Source organism: Herpailurus yagouaroundi, unplaced genomic scaffold, assembly GCF_014898765.1.
Source record: "Herpailurus yagouaroundi ecotype Mexico unplaced genomic scaffold, PumYag 141, whole genome shotgun sequence".
Taxonomy (NCBI): domain Eukaryota; kingdom Metazoa; phylum Chordata; class Mammalia; order Carnivora; family Felidae; genus Herpailurus; species Herpailurus yagouaroundi.
Window position 1 is genome coordinate 18,629,582 of NW_024412396.1, and position 16,129 is coordinate 18,645,710.

General features: G+C 33.4%; 1 long non-coding RNA gene across 1 annotated transcript; it reads left to right on the plus strand.

Annotated features, from left to right (window-relative positions):
* The first annotated feature begins 4,443 nt into the window (after nucleotides 1-4,443).
* LOC121031278 (uncharacterized) lies at nucleotides 4,444-15,927 on the plus strand. The gene is made up of 2 exons (XR_005790645.1): nucleotides 4,444-4,493; nucleotides 15,785-15,927. It is a non-coding gene; the product is annotated as an uncharacterized LOC121031278 (long non-coding RNA).
* The last annotated feature ends 202 nt before the right edge of the window (nucleotides 15,928-16,129 follow it).

A 16,129-nucleotide genomic window follows, 5' to 3' on the forward strand; every position in this document is an offset into this window, starting at 1 on the left:
CCTGGAAAAATTAGAATAGAGAGAGAATGAGGAGGACCCAAAAGAAATGGACCTTTTCTCCACCCAATCGTATGTTAATCTATTCCCTGAAATCAATAGTTTTCATTTTTATGTAAGATGAATTTTAATAAATTAAGAAATCAAAGGAGCTCAACCATCTCATTGGACCTCACCAAAACCTTAGTGGGGTTAAGTGAGGTGGAACAAAACAGGAAACATCTATCACACATGGCCTAATTCTTAAGAAACCCAAATGGAAAATTCTTACACTGAAAAATAAGACACAACCACTTATTTAGTAAAGAAATATTGGGGTCCCTGGGTGGCTCAGTCAGTAAGCATCCAACTTCAGCTCAGGTCATGATCTCACAGTTGTTGAGTTTGAGCCATACATCGGGCTCTGTGCTGACAGTGCAGAGCCTAGAGTCTGCTATAGATTTTGTGTCTCCCTTTGTCTCTGCCCCTCCCCTGATTGTACCCTGCCTCTCAAAAATGAATAAATGTTTAAAAAAATATTTTTTTAAGAAATATTAACAAGGCCGCTGAGGAAATTTCACTAAACAAGCCTTGAATATATTCCTTTTAAAAGGAATGACTTAGTAAGTTAGTCCTTAAAACTTATTTACTAATTTAACATAGGCCTAGTGGAAATTGCTAGTCTCCATGTCACAAACATCAGCTGAAGTGCCTCACGTGGGTGCTACGAAACCACTTTCCACATAAACATGGCCAGGGCTGCCAGGTGCTGCCTGCTATAGCCAGAGTACTCAGTACAGCACTTACGCTGTTAACCAAGGTCTCTCCACAGGCTACTTGGTTTTCCTCACAGTAGGGTGGCTGGTTACAAGAGTGACTATCACAGGAAAGTGGTATCGTTTTCAACATTGTTTCAGAAGTCACATGGCATATTTCTGCTGCACTCTGTTTGTTGAAGTAGTCAGAAAACCACCTAGTTTTAAGCAGATATAATCAACCCCTGTTGATGTTGGAGTGGTAAAATTCTAGAAGTGTAGTAGTGGCCATTTTTGGAAAATCCAAAGTTTCATACTCAATTCTTCTGTGGCCTACACACAATATTTTAGACAAAATAAACACTTTAGCCCTCAGTGAAAAATATCAAAAACTCATGTTTCCACACTTACATCATTTGAGTTTATATCATTTCACACACTTAAGTTCAACTTTGCTAAGATAAGTAAGTTCCAATGTTTCAGTTGTTCAACTGTTTAATTTACTCACAAATATTTATGATTGCTGGTTTACATTTAGCACTTTACATGATCTGGGACCTGGCTTCATGCAAATATGCCAATAATTTATTATGCTTAATATTTTACTTTTAAAATTATAAAATTCTTTACCACACTACAGCATAATTAACACTGATTTTTTACTTCTCTTCCTTTTTACTTTGTTTTTTACCTCTATACCTTTTCATTTCAAATTGCCCTATCCTAAACCATATTTAAATTAGAATATTTTTATGTTTTTGGGGTTTTTTTGCTTTATTTTAAAGAGATACAGAATATCAATTGGGCATGACACAATGTCATCTCTTTCTTAGGAATTACTTGGAGTTTTCTTTGAAAAAAAGTGAGGAAAATATGGAATTATGCTTTTCTTTATTGATTTATATTATATCAGTGGCAGTTTCTAGTTGGTTACCAGATAAATACATTTTGATAGTTATTCCTACCATAGTCAGAAAGATTCCAGTTAATACTATGAATATTGTGAAATGAAACATATACAAATCTTCCAATATATACCAACATTATAGATCTGTCTTAGTACAAAAATTGACCGTTATCATCAATGGACTGCTAAATTGTTGGTTTAAGGTAGTTTTGGCTGAGCCAATTAAATGAGGAACCTGAATTCTAGTCTACTGTGGTCCTCAATATAGATGGGCTTCAAAGATAAGGTCATATCAATAAATAAAACTATTAAGAATTCTGTTAATAATAAAAGTAATTCCTATTATGTATACAGTCTATTTTTCCTCACAAATCCTATCTTCCTAATTGTAGCTTATCATTTCTGTTTACCTCAATATTAGTAATGATGCAAGTTGTGAATCTAAGCAATAATTAGAAAGAAAGCATTAGATTATTGTCTTCAGCATTTCTCTCATCTTCCAATTGCAATAAGATAATGTATGATGACAGAGCATGTCAATAGGAATGATGCAATTATTTTTCTAAATGAATGCGATGAAATGTGATTAGGCAAAGCCCTTTTACTTGGTTTGCTTTAGTTTTGCCTTTTAATACTTTCATTTCAGCTACTAAACATTTGTGGTTGGCAAACAAACCTATCTTCTGTTGAATTTTGTTTTATGGTATTTCTAGGATCATTAATGGTTTCCAGTGTGCAGAGACATTTATAAAATAATAGAAATGTTTAAACTATTAAAGTGTTTTCCTGAAATTGCAAATTATATGAAGTCAATTAATTGACCATTATTTGTTGTTTTTCACATACGATATACCCTTATCCAATGAAGTTTCAATTGCTTAAAATATTTTCGGAAATCTCTGTTCCAAAACTATCTCTAAAGATACAAATAGACCACAGAAAATTACTGTATTTTTATATCTATAATCATTAGTTTCAATGTTTCTAAAAAAATTAAATATCTCTTTAAATGATGCCAAATCTTACCCTTGAGATAAACTGTTTAAATTGATTCATATTTTACCCATCAATATAAAAGTATCCTAAAAACATTCAATATGCATTTTTTATTTTCTGTACTTAATTCAAAATTTTAAAGTAATTTTATCACCAGAATAACTCTCAGTTTTCTCCTTTATTTCAATATTTTGTTTCATCTTTCTCCAGAATAATGTTTCAAACAGTAAGTGTACAACTGTAGCCTAAAATATAAAATGAATTTTTTAATAAATTGTGTCTGTAATATCACAAAATTGCCAAGAATATATATATTAAATGATTTCCTTATAATAAAAATCACTAATTGTTTTCCTTGTGTTGGTTTTGTATCTCATTTTATTATACAGTTGATAAAAAATAATGTGCTATGAAACCTGAATTCAATAACACTGTCAGAACTATACCCTAAAAATAACTCCAGATTATTCAAGTATCCGTTGTGCATGGTAAATATTTAAAACTGTCCCAGATTCTTCTGCCAGATACCATGCCTTGATCCCTTCTTAATAGAATGTAAGTTCTGGAACCAGACTACCTGGGTTTATATCCTTGCCCTACCATTTCTGTCACCTTAGAAACATTTTACCAGTCTCCTCCAGTTACCATCTATAAAATGGTGAACGTATATCATTTATTATGATGGGCATTAAATTAAATATTTCATCTAAATGGTTAGCATATGCTCTGTTTTTTAAAAAGTATATAGCTTTTATTTTGTAAATGATTTTTCTGCTCCAGATCATCTGTTCAGGTGATATAAATTTCAGAGTTGGCCTTATCAAAAATAATTGTTACCAAAGTAAATATGAATTTTCTGCAACAAAACCAATTTTATCAAAAGGAAATAAAATGCAATTTGATTTTTCCTTTTCTTAATGTTTTTTCTGTAACTTGCCTGTGTTAGCTCAAAAAAGGAAAATCATCACTTTATCTCCTAGTTTCTGCCTCATGAACACTGGCTTTCAGAATATAAAAAAATAATTTGTTACCGATTGCTGATTTCCTAGTGATCCATTTAGGGGTTCAGTGTGCTTATTTAATAATGAATGCATATTCATTTCCTGTTTGCAAATTTTACAGTACAATTCTGTATGTACTCTACATGAGATATCTCAATATTATGTATGGTTTTTAAGCAAGTGCATCAAAACACAATTGACTTGTTTCCTTGTATTTAGTCATTTGCTTAACCACTAGAGGGAAATAAAACACATAATCCCTGTCCATAATGAATTTCAAAGGTTGCTTTATAAGACCATGTCAAGGCTCTGTAACTTTTATTCTAGTAGCTATGTTTTTCTCTTAAAGGCAAGAGATATTACTTCAATTACATGGTTTTCAGTATATTAGATAACCTCTAATCTCAGCTAGATTGTTGAGAGCTAAAAAAGGAAAAAAAATAAATCTAGGTCATAAACTCATTTTCCAAATGTCCTTTTAGGAAAAAGAGGACTGTATGTCATAGAATGTGCATTGAAATAGCCTCAATTATTTTAAAATGAAAAAAAAAAATTATATGATTACCAATTTATAGAAATTAGTTTAAAAATAATAATACAATTTTGAGTATTTATAATTTCTTATTGATTTATTCCACATTTTTATTGCATATTAATTATGCCCAATGGCTCCATTAGATAAATGCTATGAATTATGAGAATAATAGCAAAATTACAATAAATAACCTAGTTTAGATAAATAAACAACCAAATGGTAATAGTTGTGTTTTTTTTCTTTCTACTTTTCTCCTTCTTTAAAAGGAATAATTGAGAGGAGCCTGAGTGGCTCAGTTGGTTAAGAATCTGACTTTGGCTCAGGTCATGATCTCACAGTTTGTTAGTTCGAGCCCCGTGTTGGGCTCTGTGCTGACAGCTCAGAGCCTAGAGCCTGCTTCAGATTCTGGGTCTCCCTCTCTCTCTGCCCCTCCCTCCTGCCGTTCATGCTCTGTCTTTCTCAAAAATAAGTAAACATAAAAAAAATAATTAAATAAAAAGTTACAGAGAGGGAAGGAGGCAAACCATAAGAGACTCTTAAAAACTGAGAGTAAACTGAGAGTTGATGGGGGGTAGGAGTGAGGGGAAAGTGGGTGATGGGCATTGAGGAGGGCACTTGTTGGGATGAACACTGGGTGTTGTATGGAAACCAATTTGACAATAACTTTCATATTAACTAACTAACTAACTAACTAACTAAATAAAATAAAACACACTCGATTTTCCCAAAATGAAAAAAAAAAAAGAAAAAAGAAAAAAAGAAAGAAAAAGAAAATGTCATGATAATGGGAATGATTAAATATCTTTTTCAGTTTTGGATGTGTAAGTTTAGAGTAGGACAAAATTGGAAAAATGAAAATAATTGGTAAATAAATATACTGGAATATATTTTGTAACTTTTTTCCTTTTACATGTATTTAATTGAAATTTTGAATGGCAATACTGCTTTTCAAAATTAAGATCATCCCTGCAAATTACAAAACACCTTGACTTTTTCTGAGTCTTCTAAGAAGAGTAATTCCTAAGCCATCCATTAAGAAGTACTCAAATGTGTTGAAATGCTAATTGTAATTGTATATTTGTCTTTAATAAGCACACATACACTTAGGTTGGAAATGTATTAATTCATTGTATTATTTCTTATCTAGTGCACCAGCCTACTAAGTTCAGCTAAAATATATGTGCTCCAAATGCTTTATCAGTTGTATTAGAAGATATACATTGTTGTTACTTTTGTGTTACAGATGATGTCTTTTATGCCAAATTCTACCATTACATAATATTACAAATATGATCAGAATAGCAGTTACTTTTAAACTCTTGTCCATATTGCTATATCTTTCTGCAGAATTATTACTACAGTTAACAGTATAAGAATATTGTTTCCAAAATGATTCTGCACATAACTGTAGTACTAATTAAAATAATTATTTTTCCATAAGATTTTTAATATTTTAATTTTAATTGTGACACATTTTGAACAGAGAAAATAGCAGAAAATAATATTACATATACTTATCCATAATTATAATTAAATGTTCATTACAATATTATTTGGTCCTACATAGACCAAAGTACATACAATATTCTTTTCCTCTTTATCATTACCCAGAGTTAACCAAATTCTTAACATTGGTATCATTTCCATATTTTTTACTCTTCATTTCTTGATATTCATTTCTTACATATGTTTCAATATGTAATATCAGAGCACACACATCATTGCTTTGATTTGCTTCTTGAAATGTTGCAAAATAATGGACTCACGAAACTATCTTATTTAAGGTTCTGTATGTCACTTTTGAAGGAGAGAAATTGGCCAATGTTATTTTACCCATGTATTTCCCTTTTTGGTTTTAGTACAAAATAAAACTACACTAAAAATATTTGGGTTCAAGTGCTGGCTAAGATGTATATACATACTACCAGTATGTGCTAATGAATACTGAGAACACTCGCAAGTAAATAGAGCAGACAGAATAGAGGTGAAGAACAGGATTCAAGATATCATTAAAGTTGCAGTGAATTTAACATTTTTTTTCCTTGCTCGGATACCTCCTGGCTTGAACCCATGTACCAGAAGAATCCACTGAATCAATGAAGGAGCTCCAAGAGAAAGTCTCTAGCTCTGGCTCAAGGAGCGTGAAAGGGAGCCCCTGATACTCCAAGAGGGTATATAATGTTTCTCTTTTGTTTTCTTTCCTCTGTTCTCCTACACTTAGTCTTTAAACAACCACATCATGGTTACAGCAATGGAAGCCTGAAAGAGGCAAAATTACAAGAGAGAGGAACCTTCATCTTCCTTTAATGGAATGTGTTTCCAAAAGAATGGGTAAAATTCCATTATTATTTTTTTTCTTTCTCTTAACTTTGTTTTGCTAGGCTCTGGATTCAGGAGCAGTTTGTGGAATGCACACCAAAGCAGGGTACATAAATTTCCAGTGTTCTGTGTAGAATTCCAGAGATTAGCCCAAAGAAACCAGGAAGTGCAAGAGAGGTTATAGAGATGAAAGTGCTAAGGAAAAAGATATACAAATTATTTATGAATTTCTGGGCTCCTCTTAAAACTCCATGCTTGTGGATCTGATCTCATTCAGTACACCAAACACTGAATTGAACAGATAGACCACCAGGTCTGGGTATTGGTTGGTATACACATAGAACAGATCTGAATAGTGTAGTAAATAACTTGAATCAGAATTACCTACAAGGATAGACACATAAGGCTAGTAGCAGACCTGTCCACTGAAACTTGGCAGGCCAGAAGGGAGTGGCAGGAAATCTTCAATGTGCTGCACTGCAGCAAGAATGCTGCATCCAGCAAGCTGTCATTCAGAATGGAAGGAGAGATAAAAGCTTTCCCAGAAAAACAAACTAAAGGAGTTTATGATCACTAAACCAGCCCTGCAGGAGATCCTACGGGGGACTCTGTGAGTGAAAAGCAGCAAAGACTACAAAGGACCAGAGACAACACCACGCACATGAAACCTACATATAACACAATGACACTAAATCCATAAAATTCAATAATCAAAATAATAATTATAATACACAATATATATATAATATTATAATAATAATCAAAATGCCCCAATCAAAAGACATAGGGTATCAGAATGGATAAAAAACCAAGATCCATCTATATGCTGCCTACAAGACTCATTTTAGACCTGAGGACACCAGCAGCCTGAAAGTGAGGGGATAGAGAGCCATCTATCATGTCACTAGATGTTAAACGAAAACCAGAATAGCCATACTTATATCGGACAAACTAGATTTTAAAACAAAGACTGTAACAAGAGATGAAGAAGGGCATTATATCATAATTAAGGGGTCTATCCACTAAGATGAGCTAACAATTGTAAATGTTTATGCTCCCAACCTGGAGACACCCAGATATATAAAAGAATCACAAACATAAATAAATGTATAGATAACAATACTGTTATTGTAGGGTACTTTAATACTCCACTTACAACAAAGGACAGATCATATAGGCAGAAAATCAATAAGGAATCAATGGCTCTGAATGACACAATGTACCAGATGGACTTAAAAGATATATTCAGAACTTTTCATCCAAACGTAGCAGAATACACTTTCTTTTTGAGTACACATGGAATATTCTCCAAAATAGATCATATACTAGGTCACAAAATGGTCCCGAAAACATATAAAAGGAATGAGATTATACTATGTATATTTTCAGATCACAATGCTATGAAACTTAAAGTCAACTATAAGAAAAAATTTGGAAAGCTCCAAATACATGGAGATTAAAGAACATCCCACTAAAGAATAAATGGGTCAACCAGGAAACTAAAAAAGAAAAAAATATATGGAAGCAAATGAAAATGAAAACACGGCAGTACAAATGCTTTGGGATGCAGCAAAGGCATTCCTAAGAGAACAATACATTGCAATCCAGGCCTATCTTAAGAATCAAAAAAGTTCCCAAATACAGAACCTAACATCACACCTAAAGGAACTAGAAAGACAGTAACAAAGAAAGCCCAAAGCCAGCAAAAGAAGAGAAACAATAAAGATTAGAGCAGAAATAAACAATATAGAATCAAAAAAAAAAAGTAGAACATATCAATGAATCTAACAGCTGTTTTTTTGAAAGAATAAACAAAATTGATAACCCCCTAGCCAGACTTCTCAAAAAGAAAAGAGAGAGGGCCAAAATAGAGGCAGTGAAAGAGGAGAGATCACAAACAACCTCACAGAAATACAATTATTAGAGAATATTATGAAAAATTACATGCCAACAAACTGAATAATCTGGAAGAAATGGACAAATTCCAAGATACTCACACGCTACCAAAACTCAAAAGGGAAGAAATAGAAAATTTGAACAAACCCATAATCAGCAAAGAAATGAATCAGTTATCAAAAATCTGCCAACAAATAAGAGTCCTGGGCCAGATGGCTTCCCTGGGGAATTCTACCAGACATTTAAGGCAGAGTTAATACCTATTCTTCTCAAGCTCTTCCAAAAAATAGAAACGGAAGGAAAGCTTCTGGACTCATTCTATGATGCCAGCATTAGCTTGATTCCCAAACCAGACAGAGGCCCCACTAAAAGGGAGAGTTACAGGCCAATATCCCTGATGAACATGGATGGAAATGTTGTCAACAAAATACTAGCAAATCGAATTCAACACTATATTAAAAGAATTATTCACCATGATCAAGCGGGATTCATTCCTGGGCTGCAGGGCTCATTCAATATTTGCAAATCAATCAACGTGAAACATCACATTAATAGGAGAAAGGATAAGAACCACATGATCCTGTCAATAGATTCAGAAAAATCATTTGACAAAATACAGCATCCTTTCTTAATAAAAATCCTCAAGAAAGGCTGGATAGAAGGAACATACCTAACCATCCAAAAGCCATATGTGAAAGGCCCACAGCTAGTACCATCCTTAATGAGGAGAAGCTGAGAGCTTTTCCCCTGAGATCAGGAACATGACAGGGATGTCTACTCTCACCACTGTTGTTTAACATAGTGTTAGAAGTCCTAGCATCAGCAATCAGACAACAAAATGAAATAAAAGGCATCTGAATTGGCAAAGAAGTCCAACTTTTACTTTCTGCAGATGACATTATACTCTACATGGAAAACCCGAAAGACTCCACCAAAAAAACTACTAGAACTCATACATGAATTCAACAAAACCGCAGGATATAAAATCAATGTACAGAAATCTGTTGCATTTCTATACACCAATAATGAAGCAACAGAAAGAGTTATAAAGGAATCGATCCCATTTACAATTGTACCAAGAACCATAAAATACCTAGGAATAAACCAAAGCAAAGAGGTAAAAGATCTTTTCACTGAAAACTATAGAAAGCTTATGAAAGAAATTGAAGAAGACACAAAGAAATGGAAAAATATGCCATGCTCATGGATTGTAAGAACAAATATTGTTAAAATGTTATACTACCCAAAGAATCTACACATTCAATGAAATCCAATTAAAATAATACCAGCATTCTTCACAGAGCTAGAACAAACAATCCTAAAATTTGTATGGAACCACAAAAGGCCCCAAATAGCCAAAGTAATGTTGAAAAAGAAAACCAAAGCTGGAGACATCACAATCCAAGACTTTAGCTGTAATTATCAAGACAATATGGTATTGGCACAAAAACAGACACATAGATCAATGGAATAGAAGAGAGTACCCAGAAATGGATCCACAAATATATGGCCAACTAATCTTCGACAAAGCAAGAAAGAGTATCCTTTGGGAAAAAAAGAAAAAGACAGTCTCTTTAGCAAATGATGCTGGGAGAACTGGATAACAACATGCAGAAGAATGAAACTGGACTGCTTTCTTACACCATACACAAAAATAAATTCAAAATGGATGAAGGACCTAAATGTGAGACAGGAAACCTACAAAACGCTAGAGGAGAAAACAGGCAACAATTCTTTGACTTTGGCCGCAGCAACTTCTTACTTGACATGTCTCTGAAAGCAAGGAAATAAAAGCAAAAATGAACTATTGGGACCTCACCTAGATAAAAAGTTTCTGCACATCAAAGGAAATAATAATACTAAAAGGCAACTGACAGAATGGAGAAGATATTTGCAAATAACATATCAGATAAAAGGTTAGTATCAAAAATCAATAAAGAACTTACCGAACTCAACACCCCAAAAGCAAATAATCCAGAAGAAATGGGCAGAAGACATTAATAGACACTTTTCTAAAGAAGACATCCAGATGGCAAACAGACATATAAAATATGCTCGACATCGCTCATCATCAGGGAAATACAAATCAAAACCACAATGAGATACCTCCTCACACTGGTCAGAATGGCTAAAATTAACAACTCAGGAAATGACAGATGTTGGCAAGGATGTGGAGAAAGAGGAACCCTCTTGCACTGTTGGTAAGAATGCAAACTGGTGTAGCTACTCTAGAAAACAGTGTGGAGGTTCCTTAAAAAATTAAAAATAGAATTACCCCATGATGCAGCACAAGCACTATTAGGAATTTATCCAAAGGATACAGGAGTGCTGATTCATAGGGGCACAAAACCCCAATGTTTATAGCAATGCTATCATCAATAGCCAAATTATGGAAAGAGCCCAAATGTCCATCAACTGATGATTGGATAAAGAAGATATGGTATATATAAATAATATAAATATAAATATAAATAAATATATATATATAAATATATATATACACACACAATGGAATACTACCTAGCATTGAAAAAGAATGAAATTTTGCCATTTGCAATAATGTGGGTGGAACTGGAGGGTATCATGCTAAGTGAAGTAAGTCAAAGAAAGACAGATTATCATATGTTTTCACTCATGTGGAATTTGAGAAACTTAACAGATGACCATAGGAGAAGGGAAGGAAAAATAAGTTATGAACAAAGAGGGAGGCAAACTTTAAGAGACTCTTAAATACAGAGAAAAAACTGAGGGTTCATGGGAATGAGGAGGGGGATGGGGAAAATGGGTGGTGGGCATTGAGGAGGGCACTTGTTGGGATGAGCATTGGGTGTTGTATTTAAGTGATGAATCACGAGAATCTACTCCTGAAGCCAGGACTACACTTGACAATAAATTATTGAAGGAAAGAAGAAAGAAAGAAAAGAAAGAAAGAAGAAAGAAAGAAAGAAAGAAAGAAAGAAAGAAAGAAGAAAGAAAGACAGGAAGTAAGGAAGGAAGAGAGGGAGGGAGGAAGAAGAAAGCAAGAGAAAAGAAAAGAAAGCAAGCAAGCAAACGTGGAAAATACAATCTAATTTTCTTCTCTTCTTTTTTGTTTAAAGTTAAAATGAGTACTGGAACACCAAGATAGTACTAAATATACACAAAGGGAATATTTAAGATAATTATAGAGCAAAATAAGCCCAAAGCAAGCAGTAAAATGGTAATAATAAAGTGGAGAAATCAATGAAACAGACTAACAAAAAACAACAAAGAGAATCAATGAAACCAAAAGCTGGTTTTCTTGAAAAGATCAATAAAATTGACAAACCTCAAAGACTGACGGAGAAGATAAGAAGATAGGACACAAATTACCAGTATCAGGAATGAAATAGGGGATATCATTAAACACCCTGTAGACATCAAAAAGATAATAGGGGTCTCCTAGGAACAACTTTATACACATAAATTTAAGCTTTTGATAAAATGGACCAATACCTTGAGAATCTTATTCTGCCACAACTCACCTAAGATGAAATAACAATTTTAATGGCCGTATAACCATTAAAGAAATGAATTCATTCATTTATTTAAAAAATCCCAAAAGAAAGTTCCAGACCCATTCTCTTTAAGAATTATATCAAACTTAACAAAGAATAAATGCTGAATCTAGACAATGTCTTCCAGAATGTAGAAAAGGAGGGAAACTTTTCAACCCAATTTTTTGAGGCCATCATTACTCTGATACCAAAATAAGAGTTTACACAAAAAGGAAACTATAGACCAATATTCCTCATGAATATAGATGTAAAAATTATTTACAAAATACTAGCAAATAAAAGTCAGCAATATATAAAAATAATTATATACCATGACCAAATGGAGTGTATTCTAGAGATAGTAGGCTATTTAATTATTCAAAAATCAATCAGTATAATCTGTCATATTAACAGGCTACAGAAGAAAAATTACCTAATCGTGTAATTTTCTTCAGAAAAATCATTGGACAAAATTCAACACCCATTCATGATACAAACTCCCACTAAACTTGGAAGGGAGGAAATCTGATTTTGATAAAGAGCACATACTAAAACCCAACATCAAGGGATACTTAAAAATGTGTTTTCTCCCTTGAGATTGGGCACAACAAGAATTTCTTATTTCAGTGCTTTTTTTCAGCATAGGATTGCAAGTTCTAGCTAATGGACTAAGGCAAAAATGAATGAACGAACTAAAGAAATAACAGATAAACAGATTAGAAAGGAAAAAAAGTTTCTCATTTATGGATAACATGAATTTATATGGAGAAAATCCTAAGGAATCTAATAAATAAAGAACAAAAAACAATCACAACTTCTAGAACCAAGTGCGTGTAACGTGGTCACAGGATGCAAAATAAACACCTACAAAAAATCTATTGTATTTCTACATATGAGTAGTGAACATGTGATCATCGAAATTAAAATGTTACAAAATCATTTATAATTGCTCTAAAAACAAAATGCTAAGATGTAAATATAACAAAACATGCAGGCTTAAAATTGCAAAATCCCAATTAAAGAAATAAAAATTTTAAGTAAATCATACCCTGTCTAAATAAAACACGTGGGGTGCCTGGGTGGTTCAGTCAGTTAACATCAACTCTCGATTTCTGCCTAGGTCAGTTTCATGGTTTGAGGGTTTGAGCCCTGCATGGGACTCTGAGCTGTCTGATAGCAAGGAGCCTGCTTGGGATTCTCTGTTTCTGCCTCTCTCTCTCTCTCTCTCTCTCTCTGCCCTTCTCCTGACCCAGTGTGCATATGTACTCTTTCTTTCAAAATAAATAAACCGAAAAATAAATAAACAAATAAACAAATGAAACATGCAGTGTTTGTTGTCATAGGTTGGAAGACTCAACAAAGTAAAAATTTAATTCTATCTAAATTGCTAAACAGATTTCTATCAAAATCCTTGATAGACTCATTATGGAGATGGGCATGATTAATCCAAGATTCATGTGGAAAAGCAAAGGACATACAGTAGCTAAAATAATTTATAAAAAGAGGAAGAAAGTGTATGGATCATTGTAACTGGAATTAAATTTTACTACATAACCACAGTTATCAGTTACCATTAGCAAAATAAACACCTCAATCAATGGAACAGATAAGAGAATCCAGAAATAAACCTGCGCAAATCTCCAAATGAACTTAAAAAGGAGCAAAATCAATTCAATGGTGGAAGGATGGACAGCAACAAGTTGTGTTAGAGTGGTAAGACTCCCATAGGCTCCTGCCCCTCTCTCAAAAACCTTGACCTAAATGTCACACTTAATACAAAAATTAGCACATAACACAATACTGTACAAAGTAGAATACGATATTTATTTTATTTTATTTTATTTTATTTTATTTTACTTTACTTTATTTTATTTTACTTTTTATTTGAGAGAGCACAAGCAAGGGAGAGGGTCAGAGGGAGAGAGAATCTTAAGCAGGCTTCATGCTCAGCGCGGAGACAGTCACCAGGCTTGCTCCCACCATCCTGGGATGGTGACCGCAGCCAAAATCAAGAGTCAGACCCTTAACTGACTGAACCACCCAGAGGCCTCCAACACACAATACTATAAATTATATACTACACATAAAAAAAATTGCTATAAAACTGTTAGGGGAAAAATAGGAGGAAAATGTTCAGGACCTAAGCAGGGTAAGATAAGCATACTTAAATTCAACTCCAAAACATGATCCATAGAAGAAAAAAAAAAATATATATATATATATATATATACACACATCAGACTTAAAATGAAAAACCTTTGCTCTATGAAATGTTCACTTACGAGAATAAAAAGACAAGATAAAGGACTAGGAAAAAAAACATTTTTAAGCCATATATCTGACAAAGTAGTACCCGTGAAAGTAAAGGAAACCTCATTTAAAATGGAATTACGAAGGCCTACAGGAGGTTCTCACACACCTACCACTCCTTGTAGGTTACCAGAGTATCATGTGAAAAAGACTTAATCCCCAAATGTTACATGCTTTACAATTCCTTTTATGTAACATAATCACAATGATAAAATCATACAGATGGAGAAAAAATTATTGGTTCTCAGGTGCTAAGGACAAAAGTACAGATGTGGCAGGAAATGGATATAGTCATAAAGAGGCAACATGAAAAATTCTAGTTATAAAGGATTTGTTTTATTTCTTGACTGTATCAATGCTAAAGTCCTGCCTGTGATATTATACTGTAGTTCTGCAATATATCTCCCACTGAAATATTAGGTAAAGAGTATGTGGGCTGTGTCTGTATTACTTCTTACAATTTTATGTAAATTTAAAATTATCTCAAATAAAAAGTATGATAAAAAATAATAATTTTGCTTACTCTATTCAATGAGATAAAAGTCTAAGATTTAGAACTTCAGTAGAGAAATGAAAACTATAAAAATAATAAATTAGAAATTATGGAACTGAAAAAGTGAATACGTAATATTAACAAGTTCAGGAATGTAACAACATAACAGACAGAAATACGGAGAGTATTAGTAAAAGCCTGAGTAAAATAGCCAATGTGAAACACAGAAAAATAACAAGACAGGAAATACAGAGGTGTGAACAGGAAGTAAAGAAGATAGAAGGAGAAATCCTCACGTAAATTTGGTTGGAACCCTAGAGGAAGAAGTAAGGAAAAAATGGGGCACAAGTAATATTGGAAATGATGATGAATAAGAAATTTCTAAATCTGATAAAATATATCAAGCGACAAATTAAAAACTCTCTAAATTGAAAGATGGAACAATATGTAATCAGCTTTATAGAATATCGTAGAAAAAAGACAAAGAGAACATCTCAACAACAACTATAGGAAAAAGAAAGTTTACATTTAAAGGGTATCGATTAGGGGCGCCTGGGTGGCTCAGTCGGTTAAGCCTCCGACTTCAGCCCAGGTCACGATCTCACTGTCCGTAAGTTCCAGCCCCGTGTCAGGCTCTGGGCTGATGGCTCAGAGCCTGGAGCCTGCTTCCGATTCTGTGTCTCCCTCTCTCTCTGCCCCTCCCCCGTTTGTGCTCTGTCTCTCTCTGTCTCAAAAATAAATAAAACGTTACAAATAAAAATAAAAAAATAAATAAAGGGTATCGATTAGACCAATAAATTTGCTTCTCAACTGAAACAATAGAATTCAAATAACTAATTAAAAAACTATCAATATTAAGTAAACATATTAAGAATGAAATTAAAATAATCATTTCCAGACACAAGAAAATGAGAGAATTGTTACCAGCACACCAGCAACAACAAAAATTCTAGTGTGTATTTGCCAAGCACAAGAAGGATAATATAAACTGGAGGATCAGAGATACAGGAAGTGTTTAAAAGCTAGGACAATTTGGGGCACCTGGGTGGCTGAGTTGGTTAAGCGTCCAACTTTGGCTCAGATCATGATCTCCTGGTTCATGAGTTTGAGGCCTGCACTGGTCTCAGTGCTGACAGATCAAAGCCTGGAGCCTGCTTTGAATTCTGTGTTTCACTCTCTCTCTCTGCCCCTCTGCTGCTGGCACTCAGTCTCTCTCTCTCTCTCTCTCTCTCTCTCTCTCAAAAATAAACATTAAAACAAATTTTTAAGCTAGGACACCTTAAGTATGTAAGTAAATCTTGACATCAATTTAAATGTGTAACAAAATTTTATAGAACAATAAAGTAATATTTATAATGATATAATCATTATTTTCGTATACATACAGACACACATCTAGTTGAATTGTGTTCCTCCCAAATCCTTG